At 38.8% G+C, this 24,573-nt stretch overlaps 1 pseudogene; it reads left to right on the top strand.

Moving 5' to 3' along the window:
• Window positions 1–24,573, top strand: part of LOC113612526 (transmembrane 9 superfamily member 2-like) — a 72,720-nt pseudogene that overhangs the window by 26,692 nt on the left and 21,455 nt on the right.

Genomic DNA, 24,573 nt, shown 5'->3' with positions numbered 1-24,573 from the left:
TCACGCACATACCTCTGTACCAGTACATGCTCTACTAGCTGCATTTTATTTCTCTGTATGTTTATACCATCTTTCATTTAACTGTACTGATAGACATTTTTGGTTGTTTCTATGTTTTTGCAATTACGGACAGTATTGTGGTGAGCAGTACTTACTTTCCATCCCAAGCTGATTCTGATACACCGCCTCAGGATCACTCGTACCGTCTTCTTTATCATCACTGTACTAAATGATCTCTAAATTTCCTTCAGGTCTATCACTCTCAATTCTGAGATTCGTCTTAATCTAGGAGTCCTGCATGTTGTAGATTACTCAACATGGTAATTGACAAGGCTCATTTGTACTCATTCTCTGAAGATTGAAGGCCTGGGTGACATAATAGCTAGTATTTAGGCTTTCTATGCCAAGCACTGCACCAAGTACTTTACATACATTATTCTGTTTAATCCTCTCAAAAATCTTACGGACAATCCTATTATTGTCCCCAATTTTAAAAAGGGGAAACTGAGACTCGAAGAGGTTAAATGACTTGTCTGTGATCATATAGCTAGTAAATGGCTGTCTGATTGCAAAGTTCATATTGTTAACCCTTATCTTAGTTTGCTAGGGCTGCTGTAACAAAGTACCACAAAATGGGTGTCTTAAAACAACAAAAATTTATTGTCTCAGAGTTTTGGAGACTAGAAGTCCGAGATGAAGGTGGCAGCAGAAGTGCTTGTTCCTTCTGAGGGCTCTGAGGGAGAATCTGTTCCATGCCTCTCTCCTAGATTCTAGTGATGGCCAGCAGTCCTTGGCTTGTGGCTGCATCCTTCCATTCTCCTCCTCTGTCTTTACATGGCCTTCTGCCTGTGTGTTTCTCTCTCTACATGGCCTTTTCCTCTTTTTATGAAGACTCTGGTTATATTGGATTAGAGCCCACCCGAATGGCCTCATTCATCTTAAATTGATTTTTGTCTTACAGAGACCCTATTTCCAAATAAGGTCACATTCACAGGTACAGTGGGTTAGGACTTAAGCCTGTCTTTTGGCGGGGGGGAAACAGTCCAACCCATCACAACTCTTATACAAAAACTGCCCCTCAAATCCTTATGGAAAAATAGTCCCTCACTCTCCCTTAACCACTGGTTCTCAAAGTGTGTTCCAGGACCAGGAGCATCAGCTTGTTAGACATACAGAATCTCAGGCTTCACCCTAGGCCCAGCAAGTCAGAATCTGCATTTTAACAAGATCCCTGGGCAATTTGTATAAACTTTCAAGTTTAAGAAGAATTGACTAAGATAATTATCTTCAGATATAGTTGTGGCTACTAGGGAGTGAACTAATGAATACTTGGCTGGTAGAGAGAGTTTCACTCCGTTTTTATCTGTTTGATGCTTCTGATTATAAATGTAGATATATCCTCATTATACAAAATTTCATAAGTACAGAAAAATCTAAAGAAGTAGAGGAAAAATTATTGCCTATAATCTCACTACTCAGAGGCTCCACAGTTAACATTCTGAAACACATCTTCCTTCTCTTTTTTCTTGCTTCATTACTTTTACCATAAATAAGCCCAAGCTCATTTTGCGGTACGAGGGCCTCTCACTGTTGTGGCCTCTCCCGTTGCGGAGCACAGGCTCCGGACGCGCAGGCCCAACGGCCATGGCTCACGGGCCCAGCCGCTCCACGGCATGTGGGATCCTCCCGGACCAGGGCACGAACCCATGTCCCCTGCATCGGCAGGCAGACCCTCAACCACTGCGCCACCAGGGAAGCCCAAGCCCAAACTCTTGATAGGCTTAAACTTTAAGTACTGATAACACTTTATTAGTTTATTTGTATTACTTCATAGTTTTGTGTGGTTAAAAATCCAGCGATGCATGCATTTGTGAATTTTACATTTGCACTATTATTCCTTTGTAACAACTATTTAAAACTGTAGAATTAACTAACATCTTAATTTTAGGCCAGATGCTCAGGGCTGCAGTTTTTATCTTATAAAAACACATTTACACTTCAGTATGCTTAATTTATAGCTTGATTTTTTAGAAGTAACATATCCCATTTTCATTCCATGATTAGATTTTATATTTTTTAGTTTGTAGGAAAAGTTCAAATTTCTTTCAAATTTCTTTATCTTTCTGCAGTCTGAATTCGACAAAAGTAATACTTTCTACCTCTTCAGCCATGTCGATATTACCATTACATATCACGGGGAAAGTGAAACAAATTGGGGTATTGTAAGATTGGTTATTGCTAGACTGATCCCAAAAGGTAATTTTTTATTGGTTATTGCTAGACTGATCCCAAAAGGTAATTATAGAATCTCTTTCTAATTAGTTCCATTAATTTAAAAATTAATTCAAAATGTAGAAGATCTCACCAGAATTTTTATTTTTAGGATACATGTGTGATATAACCTTAGACATAAAGTTTGAAAAATCAAATAGGCAGGGACTTCCCTAGTGGTGCAGTGGTTAAGAATCCACCTACCAATGCAGGGGACACAGGTTCCATCCCTGCTCCGGGAAGATCCCACATGCTGCGGAGCAATTAAGCCCGTGCGCCACAACTACTGAAGCCTGCGCGCTCTAGGGCCCGCGTGCCACAACTACTGAGCCCGTATGCTGCAACTACTGAAGCCCGTGTACCTAGAGCCTGTGCTCCACAACGAGAGAAACCACTGAAGTGAGAAGCCCATGCTCTGCAACAAGAGTAGCCCCCGCTCGCCACAACTAAAGAAAGCCTGCACGCAGCAATGGAGACCCAACGCAGCCAAAAATTAAAAAAAGAAAAATCAAATAGGCAATTTTATTCCATTTAACCTATAGTAAGCATCTGAATAACATGTAATGTGAGGAAGAACTGACAGATCTGGAAGAGAATTGACTTATTGAGGGTATCTTAACTCTCTTCTTTAGTTGCTGCCATATGACAAAGAGATTAGATTAAGATTTGTGTTTCTTCAGAGGACAATTCTAGTACCAGTGGAGTCTATTAGGCAGGTATCAGCTGGGTATAAGGAAGAATCTGCTAGCAATTAGAGCTCTCTAACATTTGAATAAGCAACCTCAAGAATTAGTGAGTAGTTAATCCCTACACGTTTGTAGGAAGAGCCTAGATGACCCAGCTCTTTGAGATTTCATAATTAGGCACCCAGCATAGTGTCTGGTCCCTAGTAAGTGAGTGCTTAATGTCTGGTCCCTAGTAAGTGAGTGTCTGGTCCCTAGTAAGTGAGTGCTTAATGAATTGTAAAGGACAATTCTGTATTGGGTAAGAGACTGGACAGGTGACCTTTAATGTTTCAACTTTAAGATTCTTTGAAACTGTAGGATAAGAATAGTACTCTTCAATTAAAAGAGATAGAGGGGGAATATATCATACAGTGTATCAAATCATGATCCATATGGGCAAAATATTATAAAACCTGAAATATTAGGATGGGAAAAGTGATCCTTTGAAACTTATGTGAAGTATATTAAAGGAGGTAAGTGTGGTATGGTTTTCTGAACACAGAGCAAGGAATTTGGAAATTTGGTTTTTTGTCTCATCTCTGCTGGTTCCATTTTGGAAGTCAACCCTAAGTTCATCGAGATGAATCAGACTTCATTGTTTTTAAGCCTACTGGCCTATTTTACTTTAGCCAAGGTTGTTCCATCTGTCACAGCTGATGGCCAAAGGGAAAGAATAGTTAGAGAATGTACTGTGCCAAGCTTTTGACCATGGGTAGGTTAACTTGATCTCTCATAGGTTTAAATTTCCTCATCTGCAATAGGAGAGGCTGAATTAGGAGTTTTTAATATAGATACGGATGCATCAAACCCAATTTTTATTTTATTTTATTTTTTTAATATTTTTAATTTTTATTTGTTTATTATGAGTGATATTTAGCATTGTTTTACATGTTTATAAACTATCTGTATCTGTTCCCAGTTTTTATTGATGTGTATGTTTTTGGGCAAAGGCGTCCGTACATTTCATTAGATAAACAGACCCCAAAAGATGAAGAACACTGGTACTTTCCAACTCTGATTTATCTTAGTAAAAAGATATTCTTTTTAAATTAGTGGCTACGTTAAAAAATTTTGAAGATTTATTTCATAAGGTGTTGCAGACAGGAAATAAAAGAAGGATTAAAAGGATCAGGACATATTTATGAATAACAGGGTAAATAGAGCTACTAAGAGAGGCCAGGGAATACTAACCAAGAGCAACCGCCCATGTTTCTTTGTGTCTGTCACTTCTGATATCTGGGAACAGAATTTTAGGTTGATGGGCTGTGAGGTCTGACTCAGGATGGCTACTCATGTTGAAAGTCATTTGGGTAGAAAGGTAGTAAACATACAAAGTATGATACAGGAAGCTAATCTCATCAGCTATATGAAAATCACATTTAATGCTTATAATCACATCTCATATTCTCAGGCTTGGATAGAGTAAAAAAGCCAAGAAAATCACTTTCTAGAGCTGCATTTATTCTATACTGCCCATAGTAATAGCTTTAAAACTTTTATCTAATCACAGTAAAGCTCATTTATTTGAGCCCCCTGAGAATGACTGTGTTAAAATTCATCTTTTTCAGAATTAGGCAATAGACGTGGTCATAGACGTGAGTTAGGCCTAATGGTTTTCTGGGTCTAGAGTCTTGTGTTTTCTTTCAGGTTCTGTACTTTGTTAATTTCCCTGATGGTTGCTATAACTGATCATCTCTTTTTCCTTAAAACACCTGCCGCATTTGGCTTTTGGGTTACCACTTTCATGGTTTTCTCCTGTTTTACTGGTTGCTCATCAGTCTTTTCATTTCTCCAACCTATTTTTTTTTCATTTTTGGCCTCACCACGCAGCTTGTGGGATTTTAGTTCCCCGACTGAACCTGGGCCCTTGGCAGTGAGGGCATGGAGTCCTAACCGCTGGACAGCCAGGGAATTCCCTCATTTCTCCAACCTCTTAATGTCGGAGGGCCCCAGGACTCAGTCTTTGAGCTTTGCCTCTTCTTTGTTTATACTCACACCTTGGCGATCTTACCCTGTCTCATCACATCAGCTACCTCAATGACGCTTAGGTCTCTAGACTTGTATATCTGGCTGTTTACTTGACCCGTCCACTTGGATGTCTAGTAGGCATTTCCAACTTAACATGTTCCCAAAAGAACTTCTAATCTTCCCTTCAAATCTGCTTCTCCTGTTGTCTTCTGCATCTTAGTAAATGGCAACTACATCCTTCTAGTTGCTCAGGCATCGCCCTTGATTCCTCTTTATCATTCTTCACTTATACCCTATGTCTAGTCCAACCCTTTGGCAGATCATGGGCTTGAATTTTTTTTTTTTGGCTGCATCACGCGGCTTGCAGGATCCTAGTTCCCTGACCAGGGATCGAACCCGAGTCCACAGCAGTGAAAGCCCTGTGTCTTAACCACTGGACAGCCAGTGAATTCCCCATGTGGCTCTATTTTTAAAATATTTTCAGAATCCACCACTTCTCATCACCTTCACCACTATCAGCTGGTCCAAGACATGGTTATATCTCACATGGATTGTTGCAAAAACCTAGTTGGTCTCCTTGCTGCCAGACTTGTCTTCTCACAGTCTGTTCTTAGTACAGCATTCAGAGCATTCCTTTTTAAATTTCAACTCGTGTGAATCCTCTGCTCAGAGCCTTCCAGTGACTTCCCGTCTTAGAGTAAAAGTCAAAGTTCTGAAAATGGCTTGTAAGGCCTTATACAACCGATATATAAGGCCAGTGGTTAAAAATAGGGCTTCTACCTTGATTAGAGATCTTAGCACAATTTTTGCTGCATAATCTCTCATATGAAATGCAGAGCTTTCCTGTACTGGGTTCAGGACTCATACTTAAACAGTGAACCTTGATACGCATTATCATGCAGTAATTTAATTTTTCTCTTTAATGTTAAGTTTTGATCTGTAGCATTAACAATTATTATTTCTCTAATTCATAGCTGTTTTAAATTGTATTTTCGCTTTAAGTAGAATGCATTCATCCTACAAACACGTATAATATAAGGGCACATTATGTACCAGACAGTAGGGTTACAGGAATGAATAAAAAGAGGCACACACCAATAACCTTTGCAATCGTGAGCGAGTGGTTTTATTGTGCATATACACGTACAGATAACAATCCCATAAGGGTTACATATTATTCTTTAGACAGAAGCCAAGGGGTAAACTGTATGTTGAGTAAATAATTCAAAATGGAAGCATCGTGGTTTCTCCTTGTGATTTTCTATCACCCTTTATTCCTCTTTTACTTTTCAAGTGACAGAAGAGTCTCTATTTCTGACCAGGCATTTGCTAGCTTCACCAGTCCTGTCTAGTTTCAAACTTCTCTAGTTTTTGTTTTCCATCTTCTGGTTTTAGTAATCATTCTCTTTTTCAAACACAAAAGGTTCACACAGATTATATACTCAGTACCTTTCATCATTAAGCATGGCATTTTACACACAGTAGGCCCTCAAATCTCTGGGTGCTTATAAATATGATTTCTGCATCATCTATTTGATTTTCTAACTCTATAGCTAAGGTTACAAGATAGTTCTCTGTTTTAGTATATAGAAAGGGGGATGCAATAAAAGATGAAAAATAAAGCCATTTGCTAATAGAAGGATTTTAAAAAAATCTATCCACAGGCAAAGAGAAGGTTCTTAAGTATTGTGTTTTGGGCAGTATACTGAGTCTTATTTGTGTGTTAGGGACATTTAGAAACAAAAATATTTTAAATCGTAAAGAGTTTTAAATGCAGAATATAATGAAAGGCCTATTCTTTTTTCAGCCTTCTATTGTTAACGTGCCTGAAGAGCCATGAATCAGAAATTTACGATGTCAGTTTGGTATAAAAATTCCTTTCCCTTCCTTTTCCCCCTCTCTTTTGTTAGCTATAAACATTCAGATGAAAACCACCTAACTTGTGATGGACCCCCTATGGAAATTCCTGGAGAATATACAGATAAGTTGAATGTAACCTACACTTACTCTGTGAAATTTGAAGTAAGTATTCCATGCCATCATCTTATTTTTTTCCTAAATCAAGTATATAAATATCATATATTTCATTAGTATTAAAACCTTAATTTGCGTCAATTTAAAGTTGTGTAACACAGCTTAGGAGCCCAAGAAAGTAGGTAAGTTCTTTATGTTAAAACTATTCAAAAGACAATAATTGCAGGAATTGCTGTATTCAATCTACTACATTTCAGGTACCTTGCCCAGTACTTTACTTTCTCATACTTCATACTGAGGTTTGAATGAGGTACATGGGTAACCAGAGGGGTGCAGTGAGACCTTCAAGGAAGAATATCTTGTGGAAGAGACACAATCTATTGTAGTGAAAAGGGACGACATATTGGACATTTGGACTGACCTACAGTTCAAATTGGGGCTTGGCCACTTACTAAGCTGCATGAGCATAGGCAAGTCATGTGATCTCTGAGGCTTGAGTTCTTCTCATGTCATTTCATCCTCATTTTCAGAATATATAAAGCCCTTAGCATGACACAGAGTAGGTCCTCAACATATAACATTCATTATTATTTGTACATCTGGAATTTTTCCTTTTTTAAATAGCTATTTTTATAAAGATGGTATGTATTTTTGGTAAATAGATAGATAGGTAGATAGACAGATTGACTGTTAACATTCTGGTGAACAATGTATCAGCTCTTCGAAGCGTTTTCCAAAGAGTTTTCTGTAAACTAGTTCTTTCATATTTTATTTATTTTAGCTTGGTATTTTAAAAGGTGTTATGTGCAAAAGGGATCTATGATGAGGTTACTTTGGATAATGCTAGGTTAAACAATGTTAAAACAATGGCTTTATGAGTATCCAGTATGTTAAAAAGCATTGTGAAGTTTCAAAAGATGATTGTAATATGCAGCATTTCATAGACCATGGCAAGAACTCATGGGGATATAGTTTTCTGTAGAATATATAAGGAAAACACTGCATGTGGTGCTAAAATGTGTACATCTTTGTACAAATGGGATATTACATGTGCTATTTTCACTTAATGTGTATGTCATGGACATCTTTCCAGGTCAATAAATGCAGAGTCACAGCCTTCTTTTTATTGACTACATAGTATATTTAACATACAGGCTGTAATTGACTTATTTAGTGCCATATTGATAAAAACAACCCAAATGTCTAATTTTTAATTATTATAAACAATGCTTTAATGAGCATCCTTACTTTTTTTTGTTTTGTTTTGTTTTTGTTTTTGTTTTTGTTTTGCGGTACGCAGGCCTCTCACCGCTGCGGCCTCTCCCGCTGTGGAGCACAGGCTCCGGACGCGCAGGCCCAGCGGCCATGGCTCACGGGCCCAGCCGCTCCGCGGCACGTGGGATCTTCCCGGACCGGGGCACGAACCCGTGTCGCCTGCATCGGCAGGCGGACTCTCAACCACTGCGCCACTAGGGAAGCCCATCCTTACTTTTTTATTTGTCTGACTATCTCCTAGACTAAAATTCCTAGAAGTAGGATTATTTAGGTAACAGGGTGTGCACATTTTGATAATACCTTACCAAATTCTTTTGCAGAAAAGTTGCTAGGCCTGAAGATCTGCTGTTTCCTCACACACTCAGCAATACTAGGTTTTTGTCAGTTTTAAAAATTTTGCTTCAGAATTTTAATTCTGTCAGTATAACAAAGGGAGGTAGATTCATACTAGGCACACTCCTAAGGATCCAATATATAAACCAGAATACCAATTTTGTAATTTATGTGAAGGAATATAAATGTCTAGTGGACCACACCATTCATGTCAGCTGGTTAGCCCATCTGCTTATAATAAAGATATATGAGAAACCAAATATAAATAGAATAGAATAAATAGAAAGTTTCTTGGTGAGTATAGGACCCCAGAGCAAAAGTAAGAGAGTATTAGAAGATGATATTCAGGTGCACTAGTGCTATGCTTGCCCATGGACCAGATACCTGGTTCATATTCATGGGTCAGGTACTCTTAGCCTTGGACAGTATTAGAGGTGCTTCTCCAGAAGATGAACTTTGGAGCTTTCCTTTCATAGGGAAACCTTTTTATGACTATGTAGATATATGTATTTCTCTTCATAGTTTTTAAAGGTTATGCATCATATTTTTGATTCAGCTTTCATTATACTTGATTTTATATAAGGCTTATTTCTTATGGCTTTAGATTTGATTTCCTGAGACAAAACCCTAATCACCTTATTTGGGATTAGGTCTCAAATCTCTTTGAACACTTACAAATTGTGCTTGGTTCGTGTCATTTCTATAGATGGCCTGACAGCCATTATAACACGATTCTTCCTAATCTCATTCTGAAAGCAATTCCAGTTTGAGGATGCCTTGCTTTTGTCCCTATGTATCACCTATAAAATGTTATCTCCATTTTATAAATGAGGATCCTGAAGCCCAGTGAGCTGAAGTAATTTTCTCTGGATCATAGCTAGCAGGAGGTGGAAGTGATATTCAAACTCAGGTCTGTTTGGCCCCAAACTCATAGTTTTTCCACTATTCCATTCTGGCTTTCTATATTAAAGGTCTATTATATTTTCTGCCTACAGAGTTACTGTAAAGAAAATGAGAAACGTTTATGTTAGAAATGTGTGTGTGTGTACTTTGAATCATCCAGCTAGAGGTCAGGCTTACTTGATCCTACATCCTGCAGTTTACCCAAAGTACAATTGGTGAAAACAGGCAATTTACTAGTCCAATAAGTATAGTCCAGCCTTCTAATCTCTGGATGAAACACAGAAGTGTAATCTGGGGAAAGGAATGAAATACACCCTGAAGAAATTAAAATAACCTTTCCCCAGTGATTGAGAATAGTATTCTAAGTCTAAGCTATTATCAGAAGTTGATTGAAGAGCTGAAACCCTTATACATTTTTATCACTTATCAGTTGGCTATTAAAATTTTAAGTATAGGATGGTAACTAGACTTATGGCGGTGATCATTTTGAAATGTATAGAAATATTGAATCACTATGTTGTGTAACAAGAACTAACATAGAGTTGTAGGTCAATTATACTTCAAAAACAAACAAACAAACAAACTCATAGAAAAAGAGATCAGATTTGTGGTGACCAGAGGCAGGGGATGGGGGGAGGGGGGAATCACATGACGATGGTCAAAAGGTACTAGGGATGTAATGTACACCATAATAAATATAATTAACACTGTATGTTATATATGAAAGTTGTTGGGAGTAGATCCTAAGAGTTCTGATCACAAGGAAAACATATATTTTTTTTCTTTAATTTTGTATCTATAGTATATGAGATGATGGATGTTCACTAAACCTATTGTGGTCGTCATTTCATGATGTATGTGAGTCAAATCATTATGCTGTACACCTTAAACTTATACAGTGATGTATGTCAATTATATCTCAATTAAACTGGAAGAAAAAAATAACAAAATAAAAAAATTTAAGTGTAGGAACGCTTATGTTTACAGTAAAAGCCAAGGGAAGGCACATCTAAATTGAAGTTTAGATTCATGCCAGGAGCCTGCATGGTATGGTGTTAGTGGTCTACCTGCCTGTCAGGAAGTAACTGTGGCAGTCAAAAGAGCTGAAGTGCAAGTTCAGATGCAGCTATACCAAATGGGGCTTTTGGGGAATTGCCTTATTTGAGGTTAGGTCTCAACTCCTTGTTCTTTAAGTTTCCTTAATCCTGGGAGGTATTCCAGAAGAGGAGTTTTTCCTTTCCCATTGAAACTCATTTAGGGTGCTTAGAAGGCTCTTGGCTTCCAGACGTGGTACAGTGGAAAGAACCAGACACACCCAAGGTTTGAATCCTGGTTTTGACATTTCCTAGCTGTGTGAACTTCGGTAGGTTACACTGAGCCTGTATTTCCTGATCTGTAAAATTGGGCTAAAATAGTTACCTCACGTGACTGCTGTCAGAGATAAGTGAGCTAACATATAAAATATTTAGCTAGCCCGTAGTAGACATACAGTGTTTCCTATCCCTTCTCTCAGATACAGGAGCACCTGATTTACTAATGTTTTATACAAGAGTAGCTCATGTATGCAGAGTGCACTTACACAGTGAGAACGCACCAAGCCACAATATTCTTTTTTTTTCTCTTTAATTTCTTTTAACCACAATATTCTTTACCTGAACACCAGAAAGTTGCTGTTATAGTTGTGGGGAGGGCTCCAGGAAGAGTGGTGATGGATATCTCTGATGGTGCTGTTTCTTTATTTTCTGTCTTGGGTTTAGGTTGAATTTTTTTTTTTTTTTTTTTTACCCAGTGATAATCGTACACGTCAACATTTCTCAAAGTGCATTCCCAAGAATACTAGTCAAATAAGTTTGGAAAATGCTACTTTCTACTGTCTCCTTTCTTAGCTTCACAAAGCACATTAATGTTTAAAAGTCTCCTAATAAAGAAACCTTTCACTGAGTCTAGCTCAGCATTTTATAATCGTCTTTGACTATGGAGTACCATTCTGGAGTAACATTTATATCCCGCTGCAGATTCCACATTGTGTACCCTAGGTGTCCATGGTTGTTGTGTCTTATAGTAGCTTACAAAATCCTATTGAACTAGAAATTTTAATTTTTTTAAATTAGAAAAATTTTTATTGAAGTATAGTTGATTTACAATATCGTGTAAGTTTCAGGTGTACAGCACAGTGATTCAGTTATACATATATATATATATATTCTTTTTTAGATTCTTTTCCCTTATAGATTCTTTTCCCTTACTGCATGATGGTGAGTATAGTTCCCTGTGCTATACAGTAGGTCCTTGTCAGTTATCTATTAAAAAGAAAAAAAAAAAAGAACCTTCAGAAGGAACCATCCCTTGCCAACTCCGGGATTTTGGACTTCTAGCTTCTAGAACTGTGAGAGAATAAACTTCTGTTGTTTTAAGTAAAAAAAAAATTATAGTAGTTATTCATGTTCATTGTAGAAAATATAGAAAAATCACAAAATGTGAATAAAAGTCATTTAGAATACTACCACGTGCTGAGAACTACCATGAAAATTTTTGTGTATGTAATTAAGAGTGATAATTCGAAATCAGACAGCTGGGTGCGGGTTTTTTTCCTCTAGTTGCGGCAAGCGGGGGCTACTCTTCTTTGCAGTGTGCGGGCTTCTCACTGCGGTGGCTTCTCTTGTTGCGGAGCACAGGCTCTAGGTGCACGGGCTTCAGTAGTTGTGGCACGTGGGCTCAGTCGTTGTGGCTCACGGGCTCTAGAGCGCAGGCTCAGTAGTTGTGGCACACGGGCTTAGTTGCTCCACTGCATGTGGGATCTTCCCCGAGCAGAGTTCGAACCCATATCCCCTGCACTGGCAAGCGGATTCTTAACCACTGTGCCACCAGGGAAGCCCGTATATAGTGTCTGTATAGCATTTTTTTGATGAAGAAATATCTTACATTCTTCTTTCTTGAACTAAGTCTTTGAAATCTGGTGTGTGTTTTACACTTAGAGCTGATCTCACTTAGGACCGACCACGTTTCAAGTGCTGAATAGCCATGTGTGACTAGCTGCTGCCATCTTGGCAAAGATCTAGACCTCCACATTTTCAGGGACTGTCCCCTTTGGTCTGTGCTTCTACTTGTTTTTCACCTTTTGTTGCTTCTCACTCTCAATACAGAAAATCCCACCAGGTCCTGTGACATGGATTGATCCCAGGCACCTGGCTGGGTGAACTACAGTCTCTCACCCTCCTGCAGACTGCAGAAGCCTTCCACAAAGACAGTCTCGGGCTAGGGGAGGGGTAGGTGTGATCCTGACACAGGGATGGGGCGGGGCTGGGGGGCCTGGCTGGAGAAGCTGAACACGTCAAACGACTTACAGATGTCAGTGCCATACAGCAGCAATGGCGCCTGAGCTACCTGGGTTGCGATCTCCATCCTCCTGCGCCGCCTCTCCCACCTTAGTGCAGCCACCTGCAAACTGCTGTTAGGATGCAGAGCTTGTGGTCATCGGCCAAGTTGTTGGCCTGAGCCCCTGGTCAGGCAGCTACTGGCCACAGAAAGGTTCAGAGGCAAATATAGCAATTTTTAGTTATAAAAGTTTTGTCTTTTTGCTTTTTAATTGAACATCTTATGTACTTTATGTTTTCAGAAAATAATACATGTTCCCAAGTGGGTACAAAGTTTGGTGTTTATATAACAATTTTGTTCAGAAGTTATTGAAGGATGGGACCATAAAGATTAACATTTGAGTGAAGACCTTTTATTCATCCATTTATATAACAAATATTTATTGAGGGCCTATTATGTGCCTAGCATGGGAATTTTTATAAAGTACCTAGTTTAACTATTATTCACAATAGTCCTCTGAAGGCAGGTACTATTTTAAATCTCCATTTTAGGGCTTCCCTGGTGGCGCAGTGGTTGAGAATCTGCCTGCCAATGCAGGGGACACGGGTTCGAGCCCTGGTCTGGGAAGATCCCACATGCCGCAGAGCAACTAGGCCCGTGAGCCACAGTTACTGAGCCTGCGCGTCTGGAGCCTGTGCTCCGCAAGAAGAGAGGCCGCGATGGTGAGAGGCCCGCGCACCGCGATGAAGAATGGCCCCCGCTTGCCACAACTAGAGAAAGCCCTCGCACGGAAACGGAGACCCAACACAGCCATAAACAAACAAACAAACAAACAAACAAATAAATAAATCTCCATTTTATAGACTATAGAACTGAGACTCATAGAGATAAAGTTACTTGCCCAAGGTCACAAATGTAAAGGATTATAAGTCTAGATTAGCTTGACTACAGAATCCAGGCTTCTAACACAGTCTCTTTAATACATCGTGTGAGTTTAGAATGGGAAGGAGTTATGGTGGGTGAATTGACCAAGAAGACTTTATAAGAGAGAGGCCTTTAGCTAGTCCTTGAAGGATGCTGAGGATAATTTCGATAGAAGGGGTAGAAGTGTGCAAGGCATTCTGGGAAGGCCTATAAACTGAGTTTAAAGACCTGGCATTTAGGAATCTGGAGAGGAGCTAGAGGAAGGGCTTTTCAGGTAAGAATGTACACGGTGTATGTGGGGAACAGTGAATAGACTTGTCTGATTGAAACAAAACTTTTTTCATGTGTTTGTTCATTCAGCAACAGGCAGTACATGCACTCCACGTGCCAGGTGTTAAGCCCTGGGGTATATAAAGGCCAAAAAGATTCAGTCTAGTACCCCAGACTTTAATTGTTTATATAGTATTGGTAGAAAGGTTAGAAAGATAGGTTTGGGCCAGATTTTGAATGGCTAAAGTATTTCTAGTCACCATATTTTACTTTAGAAACTTAACTGTTTTTATACCACCAACCAAAGATTTTTTGGTTTCACTCTAATCACATTAATTTTAGCTATGTATCTACGTATGTGAGTTATATAAGCTTTAGTTGTGGGCTAGCTTGGGACCCTAGCCACATATATAGTTGTTTTTTTTTTTTTTTTAGCAAAACGCATTCCTGATTTTCAGGCACCATAGACCAATAACTGAATTGAGAATCAGAGAATTTTGGTGCTGGTTTGCTTCAAACTCATACTGTGACCTTGAGCAAGTTCATTTTCCTTTCTGGACTTCAGTTTCTGCATAGTGAAGTGAGGGAATGGAGCTGGATCAGTAGTTCTCAACCCTATCAGACCGATGTCCTCTTTTAATAACAAATGTTTTATCATTCTGCCTTTACTATTGTAAAATTATATTAATAGATACTAGATAATTAAACCTGACTTACACATAGTTTCAATAGGCATCAATATAGCACCCTAACTATAATATAAAGGAGATATAAAGATAAATTAGTTTTTAATAAAATAATGTATGTTTCGGTATATATTTCAGTCATTGTCAGATGCATGCACCTATGTGTATAATCATTGTAAACATGACATCTACGAATGCATATGGCTATGAGAATATTGTACATTGATGGCTCAAATATCACATCTTTCTAAAGGATGCCATGATTTTCTCAAATGTTGATCAATTTTGGTGAAGTTTCAAGCCAAACATAGTACCATTTTCCCTCAATTTACATGGTAGTTGCATTGCTGGGGGAAAAATCAATGTATATTAAAACTATGTAAAAATACTTTATCTGTAAAATGAAGTTAAAATCTAGGCGCAGATAATCATAAGCAGTTTTTCACTCACATGAATGTTGGATGGGGCTTTTAGAAGTTCTTCTCAATTCTTTGTGTGGGTCTCCTGGTGCCAAGCAGGACGTCTGGCCTTCTATTCAATACTATGCTGCTAAATACCAGTAGCATCCCCACACCTTTTCATTATGCCCCCTAGAGGGCGCTGCTTCCCCTGTTGAAAACAGCTAGACTAAAAGAAGCTGTAGTTACTCGTCAGCTTGATTCTTTGATTCCCTGCCTGTATTTTTACCGAGTGAAACCCATCATGTGCTGTGTCCTGGATCAAGAATTCTCGTCTATATTTCTACATTTGCTTCTTGTGACTTCATTATAAATAGCATTAAAGACCTGCTTACCTTGTATGCATTTATGACAATTGCTATGTCTTATAAAAGATTTTGAAACTCTGGGATGTAGAATAATTCATTAATTTTAAATGTATTAAAAAAATGGGTTCCACCATTTAGTTATCTTTTTGCATTTGTCTCAAATGTACCTTAGGATTTTGGAACGATTGATTTTCTTATGGAGGAGCAGTATGTGTTGTGGACTGTTATTTCCAGCAGGTGGCAATGTTTGGTGCAAAAACTACCTGATTTAACAACTGCGGATTTTCTAGGCTCTCTTTGTATTTAAAAGCCAAACTTCATAGTGCATATTTGAAAGTTTCTCTCCTTTTTTTTACATTTTATTTTTCTTCCAGTTTTATTGAGATATAATAGATACACAGCACTGTATGAGTTTAAGGTGTACAGCGTAATGATTTGACTTATGTCATGAAATGATGACCACAGTAAGTTTAGTGAACATCCATCATCTCATATAGACGCAAAATTAAAGAAATAAAAAAACAATGCTTTTTCCTTGTGATGAGAACTCTTGGGATTTACTCTCTTTAAAAGCTTTCATGTATAACATACAGCAGTGTCGATTCTATTGATCATGTTGGACATTACATCCCTAGTACTTCTTTATCTTATAACTGCAAGTTTGTACCTTTTGACTGCCTTCACGTAATTCTCCCTCTCCCCATTCTCCGCCTCTGGTAACCACAAATCTGATCTCTTTTTCTATGGGTTTATTTGTTTGTTTTTGAAGTATAATTGATCTACAACACTATGTTAGTTCCTGTTACACAACATAGTGATCCAATATTTCTATCCATTTTAAAATGATCACCATGATAAGTCTAGTTACCATCTGTCACCATACAAAGGTATTACATAATCATTGACTATGTTACTCACCCTGTACATTTCATACTCGTGATTCATTTATTTTGCAACTGGAAGTTTGTGCCTCTTAATTTCCCTCACTTATTTCACTCCTTTTTATTTATTTTATTTTTTGGCTGCGTTGGGTCTTCGTTGCTGTGTGCGGGCTTTCTCTAGTTGCGGCGAGCGGGGGCTACTCTTTATTGTGGTGCTCGGGCTTCTCATTGCGGTGGCTTCTCTTGTTGCGGAGCATGGGCTCTAGGTGCGTGGGCTTCAGTAGTTGTGGCACGTGGGCTCAGTAGTTGCGGTACATGGGCTCAGCTGCTCCACGGCCTGTGGGATCTTCCCGGACCAGGGCTCGAACCCATGTCCCCTGCATTGGCAGGTGGATTCTTTTTCTTTTAATTTTTATTAAACACATATATATTTTTAAAATTTTATTTATTTATTTATTTGGCTGTGTTGGGTCTTCATTGCTCCATGTGGGCTTTCTCTGGTTGGCGGTGAGTGGGGGCTACTCTTCGTTGTGGTGTGCAGGCTTCTCATTGTGGTGGCTTCTCTTGTTGTGGAGCACAGGCTCTAGGCACGCAAGCTTCATTAGTTGTGGTGCATGGGCTCAGTAGTTGTGGCTTCTGGGCTCTAGAATGCAGGCTCAGTAGTTGTGGTGCACGGGCTTAGCTGCTTCGCAGCATGTGGGATCTTCCCGGACCAGGGCTCGAACCGTGTCCCCTGAATTGGCAGGCGGATTGTTAACTACTGTGCCACCAGGGAAGCCCCTTCACTCCTTTTTAAAAGGCTTAATATGAGTTTACTTGCTTAAGGTGATGGACAGTCTGGTGAAGAGATGCATGCAATTCAAATTTTGAAAAATTAAGTCACATTTTAGTATAGGAACAATATTTTAATAAAATGGCTAAGATGAATCCTTTCATACAATGAGTATTTATCCCTGGATTTGTCAGTTCTATAAATTCAGAGTTTCTTATAGGTTTTAAAAAAATAGTTTATTTCAAAACAATTTCATACTACAGAAAAATTGCTAGAATAACACAAAGAACTCCCGTAGTTCTGTTAACCAGACATCCCAATTGTTAACATTTTACTTCATTTGCTCCATTGTTCACTCTTCTTTGTGTGTGTCCATTATCATTAGTCTTTCTGTGAATCTTTTGAGAGCTAGATGTTGTCTCATTACCCCTATACCCTCCAGAGTATCTTTCCCTAAAACAAGGTCACCCTCCTATATAACTAGCATACAACCGTGCAAACCAGGAATCAATATTGGCATTACATTACCATCTGATTCACATTCATCCATTCAGATTTCACCAGCTGGCCAACAATGTCACTCTTCTCCTTTCTGGTTCACTATCCTATCCAGGATTACATGTTATGTTTAGTTTTTGATCTCCTCCAAACTGGGCCAGTTCTTTAGTCTTTCCTTGTGTTTCATATTCTTGAAATATTTTTTTAAAAATATTTATTTATTTATTTTTGGCTGTGTTGGATCTTCATTGCTGTGTGTGGGCTTTCTCTAGTTGTGGCGAAAGGAGGCTACTCATCATTGCGGTGTGCGGGCTTCTCATTGTGGTGGCTTCTCTTGTTGCGGAGCACAGGCTCTAGGCGCACAGGCTTCAGTAGTTGTGGCACGAAGGCTCAGTAGTTGTGGCTCAAGGGCTCTAGAGCACAGGCTTCAGTAGCTGTGGCATGTGGACTCAGTAGTTGTGGCTCACGGGCTCTAGAGCGTAGGCTCAGTAGTGTGGTGCACGGGCTTAGTTGCTCCACGGCATGTGGGATCTTCCCGGACCAGGGCTCGAACTCATGTCCCCTGCATTGGCAGGCAGATTCTTAACCACTGCGCCACCAGGGAAGTCCCTCTTAAAATTTTTGAAGAGTACAGACCTTACAGTCTGTAGGATGACCATCAACCTGGGTCTGTCTGATGGTTCTTCATGACCAGGCTCAGGCCATGGGTTCTCGACAGGAAGACCACAAAAGTGATAGCTCACATCAGTAGACACATAATGTCAACCTGACCTTTCATGGATAATGTTAACCACGATCACCAGGTCATCAGGTATCAACTAAAATCCATTGTTCAATTAAAACCCATCATTTCAGGTTTTTTTAAAGCAGTGTATATTGGCTTGCTTCATACCCACCCCCAAACTTCAGAAAAAACACTTAAAGATACCTAATTTTAAATAATAAGTCATTTCAAACATAACTTGGTAAACTTGTACCAGTGTTTTCCTTTTTCTAAGAGCATGCCATTAATTTAAGGGGGTAATAATACTGCATTAATGGTTTAAATGTTTACTGGGGATTATCATTTAAGATCATTTATTGGGGATATTTTGTAAGAAAGCTATTGAAAGGTTGAGTTTGACTGCACACCAGCAGAAACAGCTGGTGATTATATTTTCTTGTGTTTTGTTCTGTACTGAGCACTACAGTATTAAAACAACTTTTATAAATTCATTGCTAAAATATTTCAAAATGCTTAACATACAAAAATGTAAAATATTAAAATATTCTATAATAAATAATGACTGAAATTGAATACTGTTTTCTAATTAAACAAAATACCCTAATAATAAACCTATTTGCAGGAGGTGGATTTTGTGTGTTGCAGTGATGCAAGTTGTCTTTTAGTTCAAATGTTGAGTTCAATTTAAATAATAATATTGATAATACTTGTATGTGGTGAAGACTGCAAACCATATAGAAAATGTATAAGTAAAATTCTCCCTTCCTTTAGTACCCTCCCCCCAATTTCTAGTCTCTCGCTCCAAAAGTATAACCATTATTTTTTCTTCCAGAAAAATGTCTGCATCTACAAAATATGAATATAATTTTGTGGGGGGAATGGAATCTTGCTGTACATAACTTGTCTTACCATATACTTTTCACCTTTCTTTTTTCGCTTAATGCTATTTCATAGACATATTGTCACCTATAGATGCACATCATACCTTTTAATGGTTACGTAGTATTCCTTAGCATGGATTACCACAGTTTATTTATTCCCATTCTGATGGGAATTTTTGGTTGTTTCTACGTTTTTAAATTTACAAACAAAAGTACAGTGACATTACGTACACCTTTGTAAGCATGGTATGAAGTTGCAATTAAGATGAAAATGTGGTCTGGACAAAAGGAAATGAAGTATGGGGTGGATTTAGGGTTACAGAAAAATAGTAGCGAAAAGGTGCTATTTCTGGTGAACAGCAGTAAGCTAAAATTATTTTTTTCCTAGTCCCTTTCTGAAATGAGGTAGAATATCAGTAAATAAAAAAATGATAAAAATATCAGGCTAGATTGCATGATTCCATGAAGTTAGCAGTAAAGAAATAGAGAAAGTACAGGCACAATAACTTTCTGTTTTAGGATTATAACCAGTAAAAAGTCAGTTAAAGTTTGGTCATGTGATTTTGTATTTTTGTTTTTAGGAAAACAAACATATCAAGTGGGGTTCTAGATGGGATTATATTTTGGAGTCCATGTCTCATACCAGCATTCAGTGGTTTAGGTAAGCACTTTATGAAATAAAGAATAAGTAGCTTCCCGGTAGGAAATGTATACAAACACACACACACATACATACCTATATGTATTTTAAAAATTATTTTGTCACCAGAGATGATCTTTTTTTCCTTTTAGTTTTATTGAGATATAATTGACATACGGTACTGTATGAGATTAAAGTACTGTATGATTTGACTTACATGGATGACCACAGTAAGTTTAGTGAACATCTATCATCTCCTATAGATACAAAATTAAAGAAATAAAAAAAGATTTTTTCCTCGTGATGAAAACTCTTAGGATTTACTGTTTAACAACTTTCATACATAACGTACAGCAGTGTTAATTATATTAACCATGTTGTACATTATATCCCTAGTACTTCATCTTACAACTGCAAGTTTGTACCTTTTGACCACCTTCATCCAGTTCCCCCTCCCCCCACCCCCATCCAAGATGATCTTGAGTGACATTTTTTCTTCTCTGTGGCTAATTTCCCTTCTCCTTCCTCTCCCCCACCTCTCCACATATGCAAAGAGAAAGAAAAAAGGAAAATCTGTTTTAAATATACTAATGTTTATGCTGAGGGGAAGGAGAAGGCTGAGATGTCCTAGAGATAAGATGTCTGCACGTAAAGAGTAGTCCATGCTGGGAAGTAGGCAGGATAGGGCTGTGGCAGTGGACACTGTGCAAAAGATGGAATGAAAACAGGAGAGACGCTTTCATTTGTGGGGTCAAAGTCTGAGCAAACTAGAGTGTAAGAGAAAGCAGTAACCAGCTGGGGTGGAGGAAAGTCAGGATGTCATGAAAGACTGGGAAGAGAGCAGAGAAAGATGAAAAGATTGAGAAACCAAAACATTGCAAGTGGTCAAGGCAGGTCATATAGACGAGAGGACTGTGTTGAGATAATGTCTGTGAGTGAAGGTGGATTCATTCTCCACATATTCTTTTTCATCCCTATTAGGGTGCCAAGCACTAGGAGAGGCTCTCAGACATGGCGGTGCATAAGGCCAACAGGCTTCTGCTCGCAGGAAGCTTATATTCTAGTGGATTCAGAGTGAAGGGACTTGATTCCTCAGGAATCTTCAACAGGACAGACCACAGAGTTAGGAGTCCTTCATGACTGTGGAAGGAGTAGTTTCAACATGAAATCGAAGGATGGACCAACTGAGAACGTGATGATTGGGGCTGTCATAAAGCGCTGACAACGAGAGTAGGATCTTCGGTTAGTAACTTAGGAGACTGATCAGAGAAGCCGACGAGAAATAGGTGAACCTGTGTATGTAGCATTTTTTTCCCGTTATCCTCATATCCTATAATAAACCAGTTTTGGATGGAAGAAGACTGTAAAGGTAAAGATGAAAGTAAGGAAAGGTGTGATTCTATGAGTATGGTCTTCTGAGGTGATGATTTTCCTTATATGCCATTGCCTTTATTTTTAAAAAATTTTATTTTATTGAAGTATAGTTGATTTACAGTGCTATTGCCTTTAAAGTGAGAATAGCACCCCCTTCTCCTCCTGTTTCTATCCTTATTCTTCCTTCTCCTCTACCTCCTTGTCCTCCTCATTATTATTATCATATTGTAGCTTTTCTAGAAAATCTTCTGTTTGGGCAATAGTCCAGGTCCCATTTTGTCACACCACCCAGAACTCTCTTCAGATAACCTTTATTTACTTATTATTTCTTTAAAGATTTACTCATCATTTATTTTATTTATTATTGGCTGCATTGTGTCTTGGTTGTGGCACGTGGGATCTTCATTGAGGCATGCGGGATCTTTTGTTGTGGTCTTCTGTCTAGTTGCGGCGTGCGGGTTTTCTCTTCTTTAGTTGTGGTGCATGGGCTCCAGAGTGCATAGGCTCTGTAGTTTGCGGCACACAGGCTCTCTAGTTGAGGCGCACGAGCTCAGTAGTTGTGGTACGTGGGCTTAGTTGCTCCACGACATGTGGGACCTTAGTTCCCTGACCAGGGATGGAACCCACATCCCCTGCATTGTAAGGCGGATTCTTTACTGCTGGACCACCAGGGAAGTCCCTGGATAAAATTTATTTAAATGCTTTCTTTAAAGGGGTTGTGAAAGCGAAGGGCATCCAGATAGATTGTGGGGCTAATCTCTAGTAGTATTAATATTTATAATGTAACAATAAATGTACTTTAGTTTCTGTCTCAAGCTAATTTACTTATGACATTTAACAGATATTTTAGACATTATCTTAATGGCATTTTTCTAAAAGAGTGCTGGCCTTTTCATAGATTCTGGTGAAACTTTTTTGATGTGTCTGGGTTTGTCTGGGCAGTGGGATGGCAGAAGGTCTTGATTTTGATTTGGGCATAGATTTTAAGATTCAGTTTTGGAAACAGTATGTAAGAGATGGTAGGTAAGTGGTCCATGGGGTCTTTACCCTGAAGCTTGATAAAGACTTGATAGAGTTAAAAGCCTTAGTCCATCAGCTAAGAAGTCAGTCAGTCAGTCATCAATTCAACATTGATTCCTGAACTTCCATTCTCAGTTTCATGTTCTGGAACTACGTCTGTGTTCCTGATCTTATTCATTTCCCCTTGTTTCTTTTTGGGAATGTACTCTTACAAAGTTCTAAAATAACCTTAAGAATAGTGTTGCTTCTACTGATTTATTTGTAATGCACATTTGTGATAGAGCTGTTTTTTTTTTTTTTTTTTTTTTTGCGGTACGCAGGCCTCTCACTGTTGTGGCCTCTCCCGTTGCGGAGCACAGGCTCCGGACGCGCAGGCTCAGCGGCCATGGCTCACGGGCCCAGCCGCTCCGTGGCATGTGGGATCTTCCCGGACCAGGGCACGAACCTGCGTCCCCTGCATCGGCAGGCGGACTCTCAACCACTGCGCCACCAGGGAAGCCCTGATAGAGTTTTGTTTAAAAAAAAAAAAATGTATTTGTTTTTGGCTGCGTTGGGTCTTCGTTGCTGTTCGCGGGCTTTCTCTAGTTGCGGCGAGCAGGGGCTACTCTTCGTTGCGGTGCGCAGGCTTCTCATTGCGGTGGCTTCTCTTGTTGCGGAGCACGGACTCTAGGCACACGGGCGTCAGTAGTTGTGACTCACGGGCTCTAGAGCACAGGCTCAGTAGTTGTGGTGCATGGGCTTGTTGCTCCGTGGCATGTGGGAATCTTCCCGGACCAGGGCTCGAACCCGTGTCTCCTGCATTGGCAGGCGGATTCTTAACCACTGCGCCACCAGGGAAGCCCCTTGTGATAGAGCTTTAAGTTCATTTAATATATTGATGTATTCAGCCTTTGATCCACATTTAACCTTAGAAAACTGATCGACATAATGATAATTTGAATGTCTTTCTTTTACGTGTGCACACATTTTCTTTTTAGTATTCAAATAAGAAACTTGAGATTTAACTTCTCTTTTTCCTTCTTTATGTTTTCTAGTATTATGAATTCCATTGTTATTGCTGTCTTCTTATCTGGAATGGTGGCTATGATCATATTAAGGACTCTCCATAAAGATATTATCAGATATAATTAGATGAGTTTTCCTGTAAGTAAAAATGCACATATTTGATTCAGCAAATAATTGAGTGCCTGCTTTGCCCAGTTCTCAATGTTATATTTCTACTTAGAGTATAACACCTTGAATACAATGCATTTTGATGTCTAGTAATTTTGCATATTATGCTGAATCAAAGTACAGAGTGTTGTGTTGATTCTTAAAAAGTACAGGTAAGTTTATTAGAGAGTTATTTGCTATCAACTCTTTGGTTATATTCCTTTTCATATTTCTGACCTTTCAAAATATCATTATTTAAGATTTTCATTAATTTGCAACATGAGATAAGTATATGAAACACTGCAAAATACTACAATTTAGGGTAAATTTAGTTTTATCGATTTATACTGTTTTGACTCTTGTAATCATTTGTGTATTGATGAACGTTTAATTTCTATAGAATTGGTTGAATCTTTTTTTTAAAGTTTATTTATTTATTTTTGGCTGCGTTGGTCTTTGTTGCAGTGCGCGGGCTTCTCACTGTGGTGGCTTCTCTTGTTGTGAAGCACGGGCTCTAGGCACGCAGGCTTCAGTAGTTGTGGCACACGGGCTTAGTTGCTCCGCAGCATGTGGGATCTTCCCGGACCAGGCATTGAACCCTTGTCCCCTGCATTGACAGGCGGATTCTTAACCACTGTGCCACCAGGAAGTCCCTTGGTTGAATCTTTTATGTATGTTAAATCGTGTTGCTTTCTTCATGAAAATCAAGCCAGTTGTGTCCTTTATATAATTAACACACTCCCTCCAATGCAAAACTTAAGGTAAGGGAATAGCTCATTTGTATGGCAGGGTCACATACCTGCCAGAGACCTACTGTATCCAAAATGAGCCATTGGTTTCCAGCTAGTCTGTCTCTAGAGGAAAATTCATTTTTCTCTAACTTTCAGAGCTCTTGTAACTTTCTGTCCTAGTAACTCCCGTGTTTATTAAAGACTTTCTCATATGCAGGAAGATGCCCAGAAGGAATTTGGTTGGAAGCTGGTTCATGGGGATGTATTCAGACCTCCAAGGAGTGGAATGTTGCTGTCAGTTTTCCTGGGTCAAGAACACAAGTTTTGATTATGACATTTATTACTTTATGTGAGTAATCTCAGATCAATATGTGTCTTCTTCAACATTCTTAGTGAGCTGCTAACATATGTTAAACTTTGATTCATGTGTACAAAAGAACTTTGAAAATTCTACCCTTAAGTTTAAGGAAATGTGTGCTTTATAGTACTT

The sequence above is a fragment of the Aethalodelphis obliquidens genome, unplaced genomic scaffold (assembly GCF_003676395.1).
Source record: "Aethalodelphis obliquidens isolate GAN/ISIS:26980383/991018 unplaced genomic scaffold, ASM367639v1 scaffold78, whole genome shotgun sequence".
NCBI classification, from domain to species: Eukaryota; Metazoa; Chordata; class Mammalia; order Artiodactyla; family Delphinidae; genus Aethalodelphis; species Aethalodelphis obliquidens.
This window is presented reverse-complemented; position numbering and strand designations above follow the sequence as displayed.